General features: G+C 44.0%; 1 long non-coding RNA gene across 1 annotated transcript; it reads left to right on the top strand.

The window, feature by feature from the left end:
- The first annotated feature begins 560 nt into the window (after positions 1-560).
- LOC146543833 (uncharacterized) lies at positions 561-19184 on the top strand. Its single transcript, XR_014884803.1, has 7 exons — positions 561-771; positions 1229-1359; positions 1537-1702; positions 3067-3146; positions 3808-3918; positions 16961-17064; positions 18098-19184. It is a non-coding gene; the product is annotated as an uncharacterized LOC146543833 (long non-coding RNA).
- Positions 19185-19671: the final 487 nt, after the last annotated feature.

The raw sequence follows: 19671 nt of genomic DNA, 5'->3' as shown, positions 1-19671 counted from the left end.
AGACTGCTGACATATCAGGAACAGAGCCTGACAGAGCTACCTGCAGTGCGTCCATGCAGCGAGGGTGGCTGATGTCAGAGAGTGTCTGAGGTTGGCACTGGCTGCCCCAGCCCAGCACTAATCCAAGGGAATTGGTTCAGGGCAGCTGTGCTCACAGTGCAGGCAATGGGTTTTCCTAGTGCTGCAGCCTGAACCGGTGCTTGGAGCATCCCAGCAAATGAGGTCATGCTTCAAAGGCTTGAGCACTGCAGTTACTTTTATAACTAGTTATTATTTTACCAAAAAAAAGCACTGTTCCACAACATAGCAGTTGCGTTTGTGCCCAACACGAGTCACTCACACTGGGGCAGTGTCAGCAGCTGGCTGCGTGCAGAGGCACGGGTGGTGTTTAGATGCACTCAGCTCTGGAGATAAGGTGACATATTTCGTCTCTATGACATACAAAACAGTATCATTCAGTTCAGCATCGCATCGTATCAAACCTTTCTCACCTATTCACTTTTCGCATCCTCTCCGTGAGCACCGCCCCTGGGCCGCCCCTTCAGCCGCCGGGCAGCGGCTCCACGTCCCCCTGCAGGGGGTTATGGGGAGCCGAACACGCACTGATCAGACTTGGAAAGGACGGAGTGAGGCAGTCCTCGTGCTTTGAATTTACTGCTGCCCGCACCCGGCTCAGCTCCCGCGGCTCGTTGACATCAGTGTCTCAGGACGGCATCGGTGAAGTGATTCACGGGGGAGAAATAAAAGATCAAAGCATGAGCAGGAGACACAGTAAGCAGGTTTTGGTGAGGGGGGGGAGGCTTAACACCCCTTGTTTATGCCCTGCTCCTGGTCATACAGCTGAAAGCATTATCAGAGGTGATCTAAGAAGTTACATATCGTTACTGGTACTGATAAACAGTAAAACCGTTCTGCTTTGTTTCTCAGAGCAGCAGAAGAGCATCTAATACACATTCCCCATTTGTCAGAGGTGTGTGTTCTTGCTGAGGCACTGTGTGCATGGTTTTGTTTGATGTGTGACATTTCTGTAAGAGCCTATAGTGTGCCCACTTCAGTACCACCATGCAGCGCCGTTCTGGAGGTGCCTGCATAGGCTGGGCTGGACTTGGAGCTCTCTGAGAGCGGCTGAGCCTTCCAGAGGGATGATTCAGCAGGAGGGGGCTGGTGGAGGGCTCAGCCTCTCCGAAGTGATGCATATCACTGTTTACTGACTACTACTTTTTCGCAGCTTCCACCCCCCCAGTGCGTGAGCTGTGTCCCTAATTAACAGCAGAGGATGGGATGAGGACAAGCCAGAGCCTTTGGGATGCTTCTGGGCAGAGCCCGGGGAGGGACCAGACCCGTTAGCGGCCGATTGAGGTGAGTAATTAAGGCATCGGCATGCAAATGGACACAGCCCAAGGAAAGGTTTGGCTGGGAGGGAGGGATGCTTGTAGGACTGAGCCCCTTCGGTCCCAAGCTGGGTCAGGAGAGGATTTCCCCCCTTTGAAATAACGAGGGGAGCAAGTAATTATTGCTTCTTGTCTATTTTTTTAGGTACTGGCACCACAGTGCCCTGCAGTTGGCTGTTGGCTCTTAGAGAACGTGGTGTGGGGCTACAAGCATGTGGGTGTCAGGCACACACAGAAAGTGCTGCTCTACTTTTTTCTTTTCTTTTTAATTTTTAACTCAGCTTCCTTTCAAGACGCTGATTTTCAGAAGGGTAAGTAGTTGTACAAGAGCTCCAGCACTGGAAACATGACCCTTGGCAAACCAAGCCTCCAACCCATCGATCCTCCTTCCTGATTTCCCCCTCGGAAAGTGAAAAATCCATCTTTGTCATGCCTGATGGAGGGCTCCTAGCAGAGCACTTTGTCTGCCTGCACTGACAGGCGGATGTGCTTTCAAAAACACAAAATGGAAACATTTGAGTCTACTGCACACTTCTCAATTAGTATCCCTGATGGGGGTTTCATGAGAATTATAATGGCTTTGGCATGATTTGAGTCCCTCAACAAAGAATGAAAAGTCTTCTCAAGCCAAAATGTAGCGGAATACGTTCAAATATGGATTTGTTTGTTATTTTTTAATCCTGAGGACCAGCGCAACACAGGCATTCCTGTATTGTTTTGACCTTGTGCCTTACTGTTAATCCTCCGTCTCCTACTGATTCCTTGTGCTGCTCTGCAGCTTTCCAGCTGGCCCCATGAGGTTAGGGGGGCACTTCAAGGTGACAACCCAGTGAGAGGTCAGATGGTCCTGGCCAGGTGGGTTCTAGACTCTGGTTCTGGTGCCCGGGCTCTTTTCTCTGGCTCTTCCTCATGCACTGCCTACAAACCAGCTTTAGGCTGATGGCTCAACCCATGCTGACCTCTCCCTATGGCTCTGCTGTCCCAGGCACTGCACGTTTCTGAGACTCAGCTCCACCAGCCAGAGGAATGCCTGGCCATAAATGTTCATGCAAGAAACGCAGTTCCTTCTGGCCAAGGCCCAGCCTGAGCTGGGGATGAGCAATGGCCTAGATAGCGAACAAACCCAGATCCCTTTCCCTATTTGGAGACTTGCATCTTGCATTCAGGGATGCACAGGCTGTATTCAAAGTGAAGAACCCAAGAAGATCCCTTCTCCCTCCAGGGGGATCACTTTATCTTTAATTTTTTTTTTTTTTTTCGTCAAGACAAAGCACTGATATGAGCAATATTAAAGTATTTTTTCCCCCCATGGGTTGGGGAGAGCTTCTAGTCCCTGCTTGGAGAGGTGCTTTCTGGGGGCAGATAGGGACATATAGTGGGATCATAGAATCACAGAATGGCCTGGGTTGAAAAGAATCACAATGACTATCTAGTTCCAATCCCCTGCTGTGTGCAGGGTCACCAACCAGCAGACCAGGCTGCCCAGAGCCACATCCAGCCTGGCCTTGAATGCCTCCAGGGATGGGGCATCCACAGCCTCCTTGGGCAACCTGTGAACAGTGCCTCACCACCACTTCTAACCCGTAAATCTTATGTCTGATAACAAAAAAGCAATAGGGGTGTGAAAGGGAAGGCCTGGCAACCTGAATTACTGATGTTTTAATTCTTGCTTTAGGATTTTTATATGCCCCAAGGAGCTCAGAAGCAGTTAACATCATGAGTTCATGCCCTGCACAGAGGCATCGACAGGAAGAGGTAGGGTGAGTTCCCAGCAGACACACACTAGGATTTCCCAGGCTCTGTCCTTATGCTTCTGGAAGCCAGAGTGATTGACTGGGAGAGAAAAATCCCTCCTGTAACTCATGGCACTGAAATACTAGTCATGTGTACAGAAAATTTCTTCAGATGAGGGTTTTCCTGAGCTATAAACACATTCACATATATTTTTAGGTATCATGTTCTTAAAAAATATAATTCAGTCCAGCTTTTGAGTGTAAATCTTGCTTAGACCCCTTTTTAAGCCCATCAAGATTTTCCTGGTTGACTTAAGTTGTGGCATCGTGGCACATAGTGTTGTCAGGTTCCTTATTTCCCAGCAGAAGCTCATGTTCCCTCCTCTGCTAGAAGTTTACTGACCTGTTGAATATTGAGTTGCTTGCTGCCCTTTAGGTTCTTATTTGACCTCCTGTTATTAGAGTTCATAAAAGAAAATCCAGGAAGCCAGTAGTGAATATTTGAAAGCTGTCTAGTGCCTATCAAGCAAGCCCAGGTATTATCTGCAGCCCTCCTGTTTCTATGTGTTTTATTTTTTCCCCTGTTCAACTGATCGAAGTCACTACACTTTGGCTCTGTATTTGGGAAAAGCCCACATTCTGCCCCAGGAGTTTTCTAACCTCACACAGGGTCTCATTGGCAGGTCCTATGGTGGTGATGCGTCCCACAGGCTAACGGTGTTCTCCACCTGCTTCATAGATACGAATGTGTCTGTGTAACACAAGCACTGCCCTCAGAAGAGTACCTGGGCTCAGTAAGTATTTAAACCTGCGCTGGCAGTGGGGCTGGATCCACAGTGGTGTTTCTGATGGCCTTCTTCAGCTCCTCTGTTTAGGTCATTCTTCACTGTGCCAGAAATGCTACAGCCTAGGAAGGCAAACTCTTCTTATTTAGGTGTCTTGATCTGTATTTAGATCTGAGTCTGCCTTAAGCTGTGGGAAAACATTGCCTGTGGATTTAAAGAACGTTGTTTAAGTAATGTAAATAGTAAAGCAAGATGCTTTCAAAGCTGGAGTTTCCTTTGTTGTCACAACTTCTTACTGCTGCATAGTCCATTATTGTTAAGTACCTCCACTGTCATTAAAAACCAGCACCTTCTCATCATAGAGTTAAGTGCATTCTGTAGGAAAGTGTGGGTAACTCAATGATCACAATTTTTTATTTCTTTTATTTATACTATACTTTAAATAGAAAAATACATTGGTTTGCATATATTTCTGTTTTATTACCTCCTTGTTAGCATCACTTTGATAACCTTGTCTGAGGATTTAACACCAAAAGCTGTCAAACAAGATAAGGACCAAGGGCATGTGCTTCTTGTTTAGGAGGAAGTTCTGCAGCTTGTTTTATAAAACGTGTGCTGCTGGGTTTGGTTTAGCACTGTTTTTTGCAGAGCCGTTGAGATGGGAGAAGTCAATGTGGGAATTTTTAAAATGAAATTTATGACTTTTTCACTGAGACAAATAGAAATCCCTCTGTGTTGAGAAAGAAGAATGTATGCAAATTTCCTGAAAAAAGGCAGTGTGAGTGTGTTGGGCTTGGCACGCACATGTGCTGTTCAACAGACACATAAAATGAAAATGAATAAGAAAAATCAGACCTTACTAAAAACAAGAATAAGACAAGATTTTGCTGAGTTCTCATTTTCACGTACTTCCTTGGGGTGTTTTAAGGCAGCAAGCTGATGAGGTCATGATCAGTTGTTGTCATATGGGCAGGCTAGAGAAATAGCTGCCTCATCCCATTCCCAGAGCTTTTTAAGGCATGAATCAGCCTCCCTATCTCTCTTCTTATCATTCCTAAAGCTAAGATGACTGATGTGGTATTTCATCAGAGCCAGAGCTCCCGTTGTAACCCCCAGCTAAAAAAGCTCTTAAAGCTCTTAAGCTCCCTCAACGTTCAGACTGTGCTTCATGTTACAAATCTGCTCATCTCCACTCTGGTTCCCAACATGAGTCCATGGTAGTTGTGTCACGGTCTCATGCTTTTCTCCTATGGCTCTGACTTGGTGGTCTCACTTGCCACCCAACATCAGCTGTTGTGTGATTGTTTCCCTACAATTTAATTCTGGCTTCTTGGCTCTCTTATGCCCACTTGACAAGTTTGTGGAAAGACCCTTTTCTTCTCCTATTTTTGATGAGATTTGTGTCCTTTGTCCTTCTTCTTCCACTCAAGACACCTTAACTGACTCATCATATCGCGTGAAAACAAAGGAGTTTTCATTTCCAAGACATCCAACTTGATATCCCATGCCAGTCCCACCTGTAACATGACTTTGAAAAGAAAACTTTAAGGGAAAACTTCCAGCAAATAACCATTTCCTATGCCTGCCCTTGCTGGAAACCACCCAGAAACATACACACAAACACTTCAGTGTCATCCTTAGAATTATTACTTAAACACCTGAAAACTTATCCAAAATGCTCAGGGAGCAGGGAGGGAGTTAGGTATTAGGCAGTCTGCTCCTCTCATCTGGGAACACAAGGTTGTGGCACTGTATTGGAAGAAACATGGTTGACCATCCGCTGCAACAGCTGTGCTGAGGCAGAAACCCAGACAGAGGGAGGAATATGGACCTGGCTAAGAGTGGAGTCAGGATACCGAGCTTCAGGAGAGCAAACTTGAGGCTGTTTGAGGAATCGTTGGATGAGATCTGATGGGAAGCTGTGCTTAGGGACAAAGGAATGTAGCAGAGTTGAAAGCATTTTAAGAATGCCTTTCTGAGAGCGCAGGTTTCTTATTCTCCATCCTGCAGAATAAGAAACCAGGCAGATGAGGTGGGAAACCAGTATGGCTGAGCAAGGACCTGCTGATCAGGCTGAGGGAAAAAAGGGAAAACTGTACACAGTGGAAGTGGGAAGAATATAGGGATGCTAGGGATGTCCAGATGTGCAGGGATGGAGTCAGGGAAGTCCAGGCACAGATGGAATTGAACTTGGCTGTGAAAAACAACAGGAAGGTATCCTTTTGCTACACTGGGCAGAAGAGAGGCTAAGGAAATTGTACCCACTCTGATAAATGAAGAGAGGACTGGCCTCCTCTCACATGGAGAAGGCTGAGGTACTTAATGAGTTCTTTGCCTCAGCCTTCATGGCCAGTCAGGTTTCTAATGCTTCACATGTCCCTGAGCTCCTAAGCAGGAGTTTGGGGGGCAAAATCCCTCCCACTGTAAGAGCAGAGCAAATCTGAGACCACCTCATGATGCTGTATGTGTACAAGTCTTTTGGGCCTTCTACAATGGAGTGATGGCATTGGTGGGCAAAGGAGGGGCAACTGATGTCATCTACTCGGACTTGTGCAAAGTCTTTGACATAGTCCTTCACCGTTTTCTTATCTCTAAATTGGAAAGACATGGATTTGAAGGCTGGACTGTTCAGTGGATAAAGAATTGACTGGATGGTCATAGCAAGAAGATTGCTGTCAGCAACTCTATGTCCAGGTAGAGGCTGGTGATGAGTGGTGTCACCCAGGGACTGTTTTGGGACTTGTGCTTTGCAGCATCTTTATCAACAAGATAGACAGTGGGGCTGTGTGTATCCTCAGCAAGTATTCAGATGACATCAAACTCAGTGATGCAGTTGACACAATAAAAAGGAAAGACACCATCCAGAGAGGCCTGGACACACTTGAAAAGTGAACACATAAGAATCTAATGAGATTTAACAAGGCCAAACGCAAGGTGTTGCACTTGGATCAGAGAAATCCCAGATACGTGTACCAACTGGGAGAAGAACTCATTGAGAGCAGCCTTACTGAGGACTTGGGGGTCCTGGTGGACGAGAGACTGGACATGAGCCAGCACTGTGCTCTTGCACCCTGGAAGGCCAATGGTATCCTGGGCAGCATTAACAGAGGAATGGCAGCAGCGGGAGGGAGGTGATTGTCCCCCTCTACTCTGACCATGTGAGGCCCCATCTGCAGTACTGTGTCCAAGCCTGGGTCCCCCAGTACAAGAAGGATGTGTAGCTGTTGGAGTGGGTCCAGAGGACGGCCACGAAGATGATCAAAGTGGAGAACCACTCCTATGAAGAAAGGTTGAGGGAGTTGGGCTTGTTTAGCCTGGAGAAAAGAAGACTCTGGGAAGATTTTTCTTGCAGCCTTCCAATACTTGAAGATAGCTTACAAGTAGGAGTCAGGCTGACTTTTTACACAGTTTGATAGTGGTAGAAGGAGGAGGAATGGCTTTAAACGAAAAGAGGGGAGATTTAGGTTAGACATTAGGAAAAGATTTTTTTACTTTAAAGAGACAACTTTAAAGAGAGTTGTTAGACACTGGCACGGGCTGCCCAGAGAGCGTGTGGGTGCCCCATACTTGGAGGCACCCAAAGCTAGGCTGGATGGGGCCCTGATCTAGCATTGTCAGCCCTGCCCATGGCAGTGCAGTTGAAACTAGATGATCTTTAAGGGCTTCTCCAACCTAAGCCAGTCTGATTTGATGACTCCATGAAATGCTGATAATAGATAACAATGAATGACGATAAAAGAATCGAGAAGATACACTTTGCATCAAAGCACGTATGCACACCTATTGTGGGCATAGTGTTGAAACAAAAAGGGCATGTGCCCAATGTGAGATGGAGTACATGAGAGAAAGAGCAGTCTAGACCTGAAGTGTACCACCCACCCATGTATATTTGGTAAAAAACAGCTCTGCCTGCTGGATTTTATTTTTCTCACTGAGGTACATGTTGCTTTTAAATAAACATAATTATACCCTCTGTGGAGCTGCAGCTTCGTCCAAGGGCTAAAAATAGTAGGCAGAAAGTAGAGACATCAATTAGATGCATACTGCTCAACAATTTAACTTCTAATTGGCTTGTGGTTATTCCCCAACTAGGAACCAACCCTGTTGTGTTTAAAGGATTGACAGTCTAGCAAAACAGGGACCCAAAACAAATTTTGTTTTAAAGTGAAATGACCCCAGAAAAAGTCATATATGTTGCATGTCGAGGAACTCACGTGTTTGTATGCTGTTTACTTTCAGCCTAGAGCTTTTCTGCAGCTATTCCCACCATCATGGGTTACACAGCCAGGTTCAGCTCTTTACACTCTCTTCAACTCAGTTTTTTTGAAGTTTCTCTAATCTGATTAAAGTTAGATTTGGTTCTGGATCAGCTCATGGTGCAGTACTGAAGGAGTGGTTGTTGGAGGCATCCCAAGAGCATCTTGTTTTCTGCCCCAAATCTATTTTCTTTTCAGGTGGCAAAAGCAAAGCCTCTACCATCTGAATTCCCTCCATTTGTATTTCTATTTAATTCTTCTTATGACTCGTTCTGGGCTAGGTAAGCAAGAGAGCTTGGTATGTTTTCTTGCTGTGGAACCTGGAATTGAGAGGGCTTTGTGCCTTGCAAAACTCGTGTTTCAGCTGATGATGCTCACAAACACCTCTCATCCTGGGAATGCTTATCAGGTGCTGGCATCACATGTCATTCCTCAAAGCACATTAATCAGGGTACAAAATGAGAGAAGGCCAACAGGGCTCAATTTCTAGCAGAACAGCAAAACCGTGCCACTGTCCATATGCCAGATTAGCCAAGTTTTGAGCCTGACTAGGTCCTTGAAAGACCAAGCTCTTTCAAAGCTCTACAGGGAGAGGTGTACCAGCAAAAACCCATAAAGCTGCCCATGTGCCCACTAAGAGTAGAGTAGCCTTCATGTCTCCCTACAACTAGGGCATCACTCCTTTTTCCCCAAGATTCAGGAGAGTCCTTCCTTGCCCTTATTTCTAAGCTGCTTTTTCCTCCAACTCAGCACTCAAAGAAAATCTATCTGCTGTGGCCCCATGATGACCAGCAGCTGGTCTTGTACTTAACTGGTGCAAATCATAAAAAATAAGAGGGAAAATAACTATAATCATCAAGCAAAAGTAGCATGTGCATTACCATGTATACTCTATAAGTGGTAAGAAGGTAAATTCTTTGCATTTTCCCCCAGTGCTGCACCCCAGGGGATGCCTAAGAAAGCGTTTGCACTGTTGTACTCACAAAGAATGCACACAAATAGCCCAGGTTTGCTCTGGTTAGGATTAAATTAAACTCAATCCTTCTTGCCCAAAACCATGTCTCAGCAGCAGCCAACCCTTCTTCATGTGAGTAAATTTCACTCAAGCAAGAAGTATCCCAGAAACCACGATGGCCCGAATGGTTTCAATTTTGCATTATTTGGTGGAGCTCAGCCTTATAATTATCTGACTTCTTGCCAGAGATGTCTGCTTACCAATGCTCACACATCGGGCAGGATAGCAATGACAATTATGCTTTTTTTGGCCGTGGTCTTACACTGAAAGTGAAACTATGCTGTGTGTTGGTAGAAAGCGAAGAAGGAGTCTCGCTGCACTTGAACTGTTTACTAATTAAGTAGAAATGAAGCTACTGTGAGATGAAAAGTACAGTTTTGGGAGAATAAGCATCTTGAATACAGTTAACGCTGAAGGGCAGCTTAAAGAACAGGGGGCAATGAAGAGATACAAGACGGTGTTTTGTCTCCATTAATAAAACCTACATTTCTATAATTCTTAGGTCTTTTATCTAAAGACTTGATACCTCTTAATTTGCTGCATCAGAAGTTTCAGTACAGTTGAAGAGGAGAGAAGAAAAATATTCAGACCCGTGTTTATAACATCTCTTTTGTTTTGCTGAAATAGTAAGGTGAAATAAAGTGCTGAAAAGAAAGCATGATGCTCCACAAGCACTGAAGTGAATTAGAGCACAGTACTGAAATGATGATTAGATTAAGGATGGCTTGATGATCAGCCAAGGGATGCTTTTTTTGTCAAGCAGCACTCCTGTGTGGTCAACACCCTGGGTGGCTGCCATTTTAAAGTGCTTTTTGACCAGCTGTTGCATGTGAGCTTGTTGGTCTTCCTTTAATTTCATTGATTTGGAAAAGAAAGCAGAATGTCCTGTGCTCAGCCACCATGCAACTCGTATTAATAGTCATTCTGCAGCTTTATAGCACCGCAGCATGCAGAAGGGCTCAGCCTCATTGCACAGCTTCATTGCAGAAACTAATCCCTGCGTCATCATGTTTGTTTGTTGGCAAAATGGAAAAAAATATGCATATTTCACAATACACAATGGAACCACAATTAATGCCCAGAGGACTGGTGAGCACACCAGTTTTTTCAGGAACAAATGGATTATTTGCAGGAGTGCTTGCAGACCTGGTACCCAAACCCATGAACTGAAGTTGGAAGAGCCCACATTCTGCTGCTGACCATCACCACAAGCCCATCTCAGGATTTTCAAGTAGCTGAGCTGGTTGCCACTATTCACAGAGCAAGACCATCATCCATGTTCCCATATAGATTTTCCAGCCTAAAGAGGAGAGATGTCTGCTGCTACAAGCTGCTGCATTAACTCTGACAAGCATAAAAGCAGCTAAATAACAGGAACAGGAAATAACTACCCAAGGTTTGCCAACTGCCAGCCAAATTCTAACCTGCTCGAATAATTTTCAAGCCCAATTTACTAAAAACTGTGATCTAGAGTTAAACATAGCAAGATACAAATAACACAGGGCAAGAGCTGGCTTTGGATTGGATCCTTGCTTTGGTTTGCAGACCTTGGAATAACTCTCCCTGTTTTTGCCTGGTACTGCAAAGTGCTGAGAGACTTCTGGGAGCTCCTGGGGAGTTGCACCACCCAGGAACTGCTCCACATTTCACAGTATCTGGCACTTGATAGTAGGTTACCAGTTCCCCAGGATGCACACAGTATACTTAAGGATGCATTGAAATGAGAGACTGCAGATGAACAGATTTTGCCCAGGATCCTTTCATTAAACCTGACACGGATGCACACAAGCTAAAGTCCATCAGCCATGGAGCAAAAGGTAGCTGTTTGCAAACCCTGTTGTAGGGGATCCCAATGTGGAATGTACACTGAAACCGCATCCCCATTTCAAGTCCCCATCACCTTCGGTCATGGCCAGTAATACGGAACACCCAAAAACTTGCTCTGTGTTGACACCTTGTTCTCGGGTAGGTGAGGTTGGAGATATGAGCTCCTCATAGTGAAACAGCTGGAATTTGACCATGAAATTCCCAGATGCAGAGTACAACCTCTTGAGTTACCACTAGCAGCCAGAGCTCGCCCCAAAGTGAGAAGACCTCTCCTCTTGGCTTCATAGGAATTGGATACACACTCAAAGGCCCTCTGTGGAGCACCATTACATGGGACAGCTGCATTTTCTTCAAGAGAGACCACATGTAATTTGGGACCCACAAAGGTGGGCTATGGCCTGGACTGGAGGGATTTGTGCACTTTCCAAATTAGGAATAGGGGAAAAGCGTTTTAAAAAAAATGATATTGGAGCATGGTAATTAAAGGAGGTGATAATTGGGAGTGAGCATGCCAAGTGTACTAGGGTTTGTATCAAATTCCCATCTGGAAATTCTAGGTTCACTGGTGTTAAAATATTGAAGGGATTACAGCAAAAGACTCTCTCCTTGGAAATGAAAATTTAATTCTGGGGCCAAGAAGATGCTAAACCCTCAGATCAGTTAGCAAATGCCTTATTTATGGTTAGGATGCCTTGTTCTCTACTCGATGCCCAGTTTTGCCAGAAGGTGACATTTAGCAATGTCATTTCTACTATTGAAGAGACATGTAACCAGGTAGGTTGGGATGTTATACTTTCAGAACTGAAAGAGTCCAGACTGAGTACTTCTATTGCAGCTGTGGCAGCTTAACACTTCTTATTTCAAGATCTTAGGAAACAGACAGTGATGGGTGAAGCAAGCAGAGAGACTGCAGACACATCTACATCCAGACAACAAGGAGGAACAGTCATTGCAAATTGTTTTAACCATTTCTATCATCATCAACAAGCTTGCCCAAAGAAAAAGGATGGCACAGAGTGATTTCATGGAGAGATATGTCATCCATTAGCAATTAGAAAGCTTTGATAGGCTCAGTTATTGTTTTCAAATCTAGTAGCATGGCTTGCAGATATTGATGAGGCTTGCCAATGAAGCATAAATGGTCTTAGCAGTGATAATGCCAAATATGTGCAGTTTATTGTGAATCTGTGCATCTCACACAATGGCTCATGGGAGGAGAAAGCAAGAACTGAAAAGCAGGGGAAGGCAAGGATTTCCTCAGACTATTAATTGCATTAAACTACGGATTTTTTATTTTATTTTTAATTTACTGGCTAGGAACATATTTGTAAATGCTGGGGATGATTCACCAGGAGGCCTGTGACTGCCAGAAGCTGCTGGGTTCCAGCACTTGGGAACTCAGAGCTCCATCCACAGCTTCTTGTGAAAGGCAAACAGTTTGCTCATTAGAGCCTTTTATTTGCTTGTTTATTCATTACAAATGAGCCCTGTGGTTGTATTTCATTTGGCCTGGGACATTACTTCCCTCATGTTTCAGGTTGTTTTTGTTTTTTTTCTTTTTCTTTTTTCTTCAGAACACTGTGAAATTTTTACAGAGACAGGACTTCTTCGGACAGCAAAATATGTTTATTTTTTTATTTTTTTATTTTTTGCTGTAACAAATATCCTCTGCACACACAGCTCTTGATATACTGAGGTGACTATTGTGTTCAAGTGAATTTGGTTGGCACTTTCAAAGCCATATTCTCATTTTTTCCTTAAATTTGACTTCAAACAGATAGCGGCAATAAAGCAAGGTGATGCATGAGAAATGCAGTATGAGTTGTCAAACTCGTACAATTTATAAAATAGTGTCAGCATTAGAGCATTAGTTTGGAAACTAATGCAAATGCACAGCAGAACAGGTGTGAACGATGGATGAAAGATGCTGGAGAACACTTTGGAAGTCCAAAAGAGATGGCCAGCATCATGGAAAGGAACAAAAATACCAATCCGTGTTTCTTAAATGCCAGAGTCTGCATTACAGCCACTGCATTCAGTAATATATTGTGTATGTGCCTGGAAATAGACTTGAAATTCCACATATTGAAATATCTGGATGTGTTAGAACATCTAAAGATTTAAAAACTCAGTTGAAGCTGATCACTGTAATGGAGGCATCAGGGCAGTGCTCAGCAAGAATAAGTCATACTGTTGTAGTGAAACTGTACTTTGGCAGCTGAGGCATCAGCCCTTCAAGCACTGGATTAAGTGGATCGTACTTGGTGCTGTGTATGTAAATAAAGTGATGCTGTTAATAACAAACATCTCTGCTACCCTTTTAAGAGGGGTATTTCACATGCAGAAAGTTAAAGTGACAACTGCAAAATTTCAGTTTGCGTCCTCATCTGTTTATCATTTACTCTTTGGATGCTTGTGCTAAGAATTTAGTCTTTCAGAATAATGTTTATGGTAGGTGGTCCCTTCAAAGCTGTTTTGCTTCATTGAAACATTTTGATTTGCTGTGGAAGGCTCATGCAAACTTTTCCTTTAACTGCATCCAACACCGTGATGAACCAGTGCAAGAACTCCTGTTGCAGTATTTCCTGTCTCAATACAGTCAGATACTTTGAAGTGTTATTTTTCATTCAGTTTCAGGGAAACTTGTTGTTTCCCTCCCTCGTTCAACCCTAAGTGAAAAACGAAATGCTTATATTCCTGATGGTAGTTTAAAAATATCAGTATATAATCCAAATTTAGATACATACTAATGCTTTCATTACATACATACACATTAATATCATGGTAACTGCCATCCTACTGGCTGTCCCAGCCTTATGACAAAGGACTGTACTTTCTACTATACTTTCTCCTTTTTTTTTTTTTCTTTCAAAAGAGATTTAGAATCATGCTAAGGATATGGGATAACCACACAAAATTAAAATACTTCACATTTGCTTGCTTATCGAAAAAAGGTAACAGCACATTCTCTTTAACAAGGATCACAGAATCACTAAGGTTGGAAAAGACGTCCAAGATCATCCAGTCCAATCATCTGTCTATCACCAATGCTTCCCTGCTAACCCATTACCCCAGTATGACATCTAAATGTTTCTTGAACACCTCCAGGGATGGTGACTCCACCACCTCCCTGGCAGCCCATTCCAGCACCTGACCACTCTTTTGGAGAAGAAATTTTCCATAATATACAACCTGAATATCCCTTTATGGGGGGTTCCATAAGCCATGGATGCTTTCACCAGGGTGCTTATTTAATGTATAAAAGAAAAAGGATGTGAAATAAGAATTTAATCTTTGTTTACCAGGATTAATACCACAAGTCAAAAAGTATGCCAGGAACAAAAAAAGTAACAGGGATTCGCTCTTGTGTGGATCAGACTTTGCATGTGCAGTGTAGAGGGATGCAGGCTGAGCATAGACTTGCGTTTGCAGGTGATGCAAGTAAGCACCAAAGAATCAGCAAAAAGGAGAAAAAGTCAGAGAATCAGCATGAGGATCCTTTCCCAAGTGAATCTTTGGTAGTAAAATAAAATAAAAATAAAGCAGGTTTGTTTGCCTTAATGGTATGCTACTGGACAATTAATGCTATCTCGAAAGTAGATCAACCCCAGGGTACACATAGGGAACACTACACTTCTTCAGCTTTTGTTAAATGCTGAAAGTTATGGAGACTTAGGGCGCTAATGGCAAATGTTGAAATCTGGACCAAGATATGGCATCTCTCATCCTAGTCATATGGGAGACTGCAACCTTTGGTTTGGTCAGCTGCAACAGGCACAGACCCAACCATGTAGAGGTAGTGGAGGAAAACTGAATAGGAATAAAGCAGGTGGAGGAGGATGAGGGCTGACGTGGATGGAAAGGTGGACAGTGGAGGCATGGGGAATCCTATGGGATGCATGCCAAAAGGCAGAAGCCTCTCTACATAAAAACCGACAGACAACAGTGGTGAAAATCAATATACAGATTTTTTTTTTTTTTTTTTTTGGAACTAAAAAACACAGAGTAAACACCATTCCCAGTGCCATGGCCTCATCTGTGCAGCAGCTCAGCCCCAGCAACCTTGAAAGCGCAGTGGTGGGAGAGCTCCAACTTCCGCCGCCCGTCTTTGTGCGCAGCAGCCAGCCCATAAATCATCCCGCTCATGCTGTGTGCCCCTGCCACAGCGGGCGGCAGGAAGGTGGGAGGGTGAGCGGCAGCCCCACTCAGCAGGTGGCCGACGGCTCTCAGGCTGGCACTGAAATGCTGGCGTGTGGAAAATTGGATGTGTTTGGTTCCCCTCTGCCCTTTGCGCGACCAAGCACCCTTGGGGACCAAAGCACAGGGGATTTTATTTTCTTCTAATTATGAAGTTTTTAATTTGACGTGAGATGCCAGATGTCATTCACTACCATTTTCTTGCTGCAGATGGGAAATCATTGAGAATGGAACTTTGCAAATGAGAGGATTCTGTGACTGCAGTCCTGTCCCTTCCTCCAACTATTTCCATAATAGTTCTTTAACTAGCTTTTCCTTAAAAATGTATGGCTTTCACCACCTCCTGATACCCACCCCAGGCTGCTAAGTTCTTTCTCAGTGATTTGGGGCTGGAAGGAAGACAGAGAAAGAGGGGAAAAAATAATAAATTCTTCCTTAAAGAACCGTCACCTATAGTCGATCTACTGTGTAGAGCAGGGAAAGACAGCCATCAGATGAATCACATGCAGAAATTACAGTATTTGAACAGTTGAGAAAAGTGATAGAAAAATAAACCTCAGTGGCTCAGACCACACTTTGACTCAACTTCCACTGGCAGCCATGAGCAAAGAGGAAAAACATTTTACAAAAGGGGGAAAAGTCCTGACTTTTCAAACCTCTACCCTGACAGGAGCAGGACTTGAGGAGAATTGAACTTTTCTCACCCTTATTTTGAGGGATATGGGGAAAGCCCAGCAGTGGGGAGCCCCATGTGGGGGATGGGGATGGAGCTTCGCCCTGGAGGGCAGAGGGGAGGCTATGCACCTGAAGCCACAAGGATCATCCAGGGGGATCAAGGCGGAGGAACAGAGACCTGGGGATGGCTGTGTGCTGCTCTAACATCCCTTAGGTACTACATGCTGAGTGAAAACAGCCAAACCTGCTTTGCCATCATAGAGATCGACAAGGTCAACCATTCTTCCTAAAATTTATTTTGCTCCCTTTTCCCATGCCACCTCATTAACCTGGGGAAAGGATGTACCAAAAGCACCGTTCTGCTTGTTCCTGACATTGCTTCTGAATGTCAGAAGCACCAAGGCCTGTCCCCATTGGCTGTTGCTTACCTTTCTCACCAGGACGTTAATGGGATAATGTTAGTCAAGTGCTTTGAAGATGAAGAAGAAAGACTAGGCAAACAGGGGCAGATAAACAGAGCTCTTCTACTTCCACGTGGTGCTGGACAGAGAGCATTTCCAATTATTTTTCCCAAGTGTCTCCACATACTGGAGAAGATGGAGGACACAGCTGAGCTTTCCTTCTCCCACAACCCAAGACATAATGTTTGATCCATCCCTGCAGGATGCTGCTGCGAATCCCACACTGATGCATCGCCTCAGCTGCTGGCTAATTCAACTGCCATTAACCTAAGTAAAACTATAACCCACTGAGTAAACATTCCCCTATTATTTCTAGAGATTACAGTGCTGGGAAGTCATTAATAACCTAGAAGTGCATTCAATTTATCTTTGTTTATTAGCTGCTTTTGTCAGACATGAGCATTGCCCCCCCACTTTTGAAGTATCCCACTATGACATTAGCCCCAACTACAGCCCTTGTAAAGTCAACAATCTGATATGGCCATTAATCTCCCACTTCAAAAGGGAAGGCAGGAGATTGAGCAGGAAGATCTCACATCTGCTCTTCCACTTGCTGTTTTGCTGCAGCCTGACATCAGATAGCTTGAGAACTCCTTATGAACACTTATTTTCACTTCCAGCCAAAGAGGACAAGCAGAGCAAGGACCCACAGGAGACCTATACCTTGAGAAACAGGGGTTGGAGATGTTCCATGTACTCCCACAGCACCTCAAACAGCTCTTAGGTAAGTAAGTACCATCCCTAGTGTCTAAACTTCAAGCTTCATGGGTAGTCCTATGGATACAACATGCAAAAGCACACTTTGTGGCTTTTCCACTTTGAGGCAATGGGCCCTGGAAAGTCCAGAGGCACCATCATGTCTGAGGCTTCAGAGGACACTGTTGCTTACTGCAGATCTCCAGGAGCCGTAGGCATAGGGGGACATTGGTCGTGAAGGCCCACCTCCTCAAAAACTAAATAACAAGCATCACCTCCTCCAAGTCAATCCTTCAGCCACCATGCATCTTTCTGAACAAAAGGGACTGATTATATCCACTGGACTGTCTGTATGAGAAGTTTGGTGTTTTGGAAATGGGCCCACATATTACTTTTTTACTCCAAAGATACCACCTGACCACCTTTCCATTCCTGCTAGACTAATGAAGAACTAGCTCTCACATGATGATGGGGTCAGGATCTTCAATTTCAGGCTGTAAAAAATGTGAGTTACTTGTCATGCTTGCATAAATGCAAACTTAAACACATAAGCTTGCACGTAACAAAGCAGGTGAATTCCAGGCCTTACTATTGTGGATGGAATGACTTGACTTAAAATACAGTTAAAATAGCTTTTTTTTTTTTTTCACTAATGACAATTATTTCGTGTACTTTCCTTACTGCTAATGCTGACATATGTCCAGGACATTATTTACTATAACAGAGCAGGAGAAGGCAAGGTATAATGTAACCTCTGTATCTGAAGGAGTAGCATGCTCAAGCCACTACAACCTTGGGAAACCTAACATCATTTTTCAGGGCAATATTTGTTGGATGTGCTAAAAGCATTTGCTTTCTAATTAACTTCTTTCCTACCCTCCCATAACTCAGGGAATCAGGTGACAAAGTTTTGCCCTCTGAGTACAGCAACCACTCTGCACTTGTGGGAGCATCACTGGTAGATCTTTCTTGGGTAGGAGGAGATATAACAGCATAAAAGAGGAACTCTATTAAAAAATATTCCAATTCCCTTTCTTTTTTTGTTGTTTTGTCTTTTTTAGTTATGGTGCCTTATTAACACAAGAGCTAATGAAGTCTCCTGTCCACTGCAGAGAGATGCTACTGCCAGCATGGTCCTTTCCCTGCCACGTACCAAATGCAGCCTCAGGACTTATCTCAGTCCAGCAGAAATATGCTCTCTGCAAAACAGGATAAAAGTACAGTTTGGTTTCATAAAGACATTATTTCTCTTACTGATTTCATTTAGCTCCATATGGGAAAAAGAAGGTAACTCTCTGAAAGTTTGACATAGTTGCTTGATACGCATGTCTTCTGTTTCCCTTCAGTTCTAAAGAGGGTTTTTTGTTTTTGTTTTTGTTTTCCATTTCATTCTGCCAAGCCTTTGATTTTATTCTCTCCCAGCTGTGATATGGCGTTGGGTGACTGTGGGAGAGACCTCCTCTCCTCCCTCCCCTCCAGCTCCTGTGCCACTGGGCTGGTTGGATGCTCACCTGATGCTGGAGATTAGGTCAAAACCCCTCCAGGCAAGGAGTGTGCATCTCCCACATCCTAAACAGATGCTTTAATCCCTGAGATATTGCATAAGGAGAGGGAGGGTGCCTTTGGGAAAAAAAGGACCTTTTCTTAGATTGTTGTTTTAGAAAGGTGTTAGGTCACAAGCCAGCTGTGAGTAGTTCAAGACCTCCTAAGTGATATGAACCCTGCCTGAAAAGAGGCAATGTTTCCAAGCCTTACCTATAGCTATCTTTTCACAGTTTCCTACTGACTGCATTACATGAATCTTGTTCTACTCCTCTCCAGGTGACCAGATCTGGTTACCTTCTGAGGTGGCTGGCTTTGGCCTGAATACCTGATCAACCTCCTCGACATCTTCATCTTAATATCTTATTTTTTTTTGTTTGCTTGTTTTAAAAAGTCTGGTGCTTTTATTTTTAATGAAATCACTTCTATATAAAGCACACTGTGTACTGTGCATAACTTTTAAACACTGAGAGCTGCAGCATGGGTGATATAACATTCATGCCAGCATTCACTTTATACTTATGTTAAAGATGTTATATATAATGTTGTTTTTAGCCACAGCTTCTGCTCATGTAGATGCATGGTTCTACATGACATGTCAAGAAAAAATTAAAATAGCCTTTTGATGAAAAGTTTCTCGTCTTCTTTTGGTATATGAGTGTGTATTGCATGTTTCAAATCTGTCCATGGAGGTCAAGCAAAATCCCTTCAGTCAGGATAGTAGCAGTTTGGAATTAAGTATCTTTTAAATCAAACACAATACATTTGAAATCATAAGTCTTGAGAGTATTTTACTGCTTTCACCGCAGCTTCTGTAGGTAATAAAAGTAGTTGGGGGGTACTGGTGGATGGATGGTGGATGGTACTGGTGCTGGAGCATGAGCCAGCACTGTGCCTTGCAGCCCAGAAAGCCAACTGTACCCTGGTCTGCATCCAAAGCAGCATGGTCAGCAAGTCGAGGGAGGTGATCCTGCCCCTCTGCTCTGTGCTGGTGAGGCCTCACTTGGAGCACTGCGTCCAGATGTGGAGTCCTCAGTGCAGGAGAGGCATGGAGCTGTTAGAGTGCATCCAGAGGAAGGCCACAAAAATGATC

This window comes from Meleagris gallopavo, chromosome 8, assembly GCF_905368555.1.
Source record: "Meleagris gallopavo chromosome 8, MGAL_WU_HG_1.1, whole genome shotgun sequence".
NCBI classification, from domain to species: domain Eukaryota; kingdom Metazoa; phylum Chordata; class Aves; order Galliformes; family Phasianidae; genus Meleagris; species Meleagris gallopavo.
The sequence above is the reverse complement of the archived record's forward strand: the minus strand, read 5'-3'. Positions and strand labels throughout refer to the sequence as shown.